The sequence below is a fragment of the Gobio gobio genome (assembly GCF_949357685.1).
Source record: "Gobio gobio genome assembly, chromosome: 17".
Lineage (NCBI taxonomy): Eukaryota > Metazoa > Chordata > Actinopteri > Cypriniformes > Gobionidae > Gobio > Gobio gobio.
The window spans coordinates 51,662,347-51,664,846 of NC_137110.1; positions in this window are offsets into that span (position 1 = coordinate 51,662,347).

Here is a 2,500-nt window from a genome sequence, read left to right on the forward strand (position 1 = left end):
CCTGCACAGTGGGAACAAGGCATGATGGATCCATGTTCTCATTCTGTTTACGCCAAATTCTGAATCTACCATCTGAATGTCTCAACAGAAATCCAGACTCATCAGACCAGGCAACATTTTTCCAGTCTTCAACTGTCCAATTTTGGTGAGCTCGTGCAAATTGTCGCCTCTTTTTCCTCTTTGTAGTGGAGATGAGTGGCACCCGGTGGGGTCTTCTGCTGTTGTAGCCCATCCGCCTCAAGGTTGTGTGTGTTGTGGCTTCACAAATGCTTTGCTGCAGACCTCGGTTGTAACGAGTGGTTATTTCAGTCAAAGTTGCTCTTCTATCAGCTTGAATCAGTCGGCCCATGACCTCTGACCTCTAGCATCAACAAGGCATTTTCTCCCACAGGACTGCCGCATACTGGATGATTTTCCCTTTTCACACCATTCTTTGTAAACCCTAGAAATGGTTGTGCGTGAAAATCCCAGTAACTGAGCAGATTGTGAAATACTCAGACCGGCCCGTCTGGCACGAACAACCATGCCACGCTCAAAATTGCTTAAATCTCCTTTCTTTCCCATTCCGACATTCAGTGTGGAGTTCAGGAGATTGTCTTGAGCAGGACCACACCCCTAAATACATTGAAGACACTGCCATGTGATTGGTTGATTAGATAATTACATTAATGAGAAATTGAACAGGTGTTCCTAATAATCCTTTAGTTGAGTGTACAATAATATTTGTTTTTGAACCATTTTAGGTAACACTTTACAATAAAGTCCCATTCTTTAACATTATTTAATAGAGACAGAGCGACACGCATCATAATCTGAAGGCCACGCCCACCGGGGGGGAAAACAATCGAACGCTCTCCATTGACTTTGCATTGCGTGAGGCTGCATCCTTGTCATTTCGGACTTATTACAAAAAACTGAACAATGTATTAAAGCTGATATGTGACAAAGTGAACGGCAAACAAGCTAAACAAAACCCAGAAGCAAAAGCCCAGACGTTTTTATAAGCTGTTGACCCAAAAAACGAGCGTTTAAGGACAAAAAAGTGTATTCAGGCCATTGAGACAGAGCGCTACAGGTCATTACACTGATAACTACGGCGACTAGAGGGGAATGTAATCAACGACAGGAAATATCATATATAAAGCGGACATTTGGATATTTGACTTAACAGTGACAAAATGTTTACTGCACACATACACATACTGAGACACACTGAGTGTCAGGATCCCAAAATGTACCCATTCTTCAGGTGAAGCGTCACTTCGTATTGCCTGTATCCACTTTTATCTTCTTAAACGCTCGTTTTTTGGGGTCGACAGCTTATAAAAACTTATTTCTGTGCTTTTTAGCTTGTTTGCTGTACACCTTGTCACATATCAGCTTTTAGACATTGTTCTGTTTTTTGTTATAAGTCCGAAATGACAATGAGGCGCTTCACGCAATGCAAAGTCAATGGAGAGCTTTGGATTGTTTCCCCCCCCGGTGTGGGCGTGGCCAATATACGTTCTGTCTCTATGCATTCAATTACATTAGACAGCAGTGTCGGCTCATATCCGGCCCACTTTGTATGCATTTATTACAGTTTTTTCTTTTAAAATGAAAGTGTAAATGGTTACAGAAGTCGCCGGCGAGCGTGTCAAAGTGGCCTGAGGTCATTCATGTTCAATGTGAGCTCCGGTGAGCAGAGGCGCGGCGTTTCTTGGACGATTTAGGCGTCGAGGAGAGTTGAAATCAGTTCAGATTTATGGTAATGAGCTATGACGCAACCAATGGGAATGTAGAACTCCTGCTAGAGAGAACGCAGTCCTGTAAACTTTGGTTTCCGACCACATTAGTTCCCAAGCAAAAAGGAGGAGCGGTTGATCTGTGGCGGGTTTGAGAAGAAGGCGCGCGACCAGGGGCATTGTGGGATTTTCCCCAGTGAGGCTATGAAAAAAAATAATGCTAAGACTTTAGTTTAGTGTCCAATTCTCACTATTAACTAGAGCTTATTAGTATGCATATTAGGATATTGGCTGTTTATTATTACTTATAAAGCAAATATTAATGCCTTATTCTGCATGATCATATTGTACATCCCTTAATCATACAATATAGGCAGATTTATAATCACTGAGATCCCACTGTGAGGTTTGGGCGCCTCGAGAACATTTAGATTTCTATGATCTACATATGTGCATTTTAAGATATTCTGAACGCCAAAAAAATAGATAACAACAGCTTGAAAACCATGTCAGTGCAGATATGACTGATTACGTTTTTCCATTTTCGTCAGTGAAGACATATGTTTAACTGATATTTATATGTTTTATGAATCATTTTCGAAGGCTAACAGGAAAGCTGGGAAACTAAATTTATTAAATTAATTCACAATATGCACACATTCATCTTACGTCCAATTCAAGCTGAGAAAAGATGAGCTTTTTTATTTACTGAGAGCTACACATGGAATTATTATTAATTTACAATATGCACACATTCATTATTAATCTTATGCCTA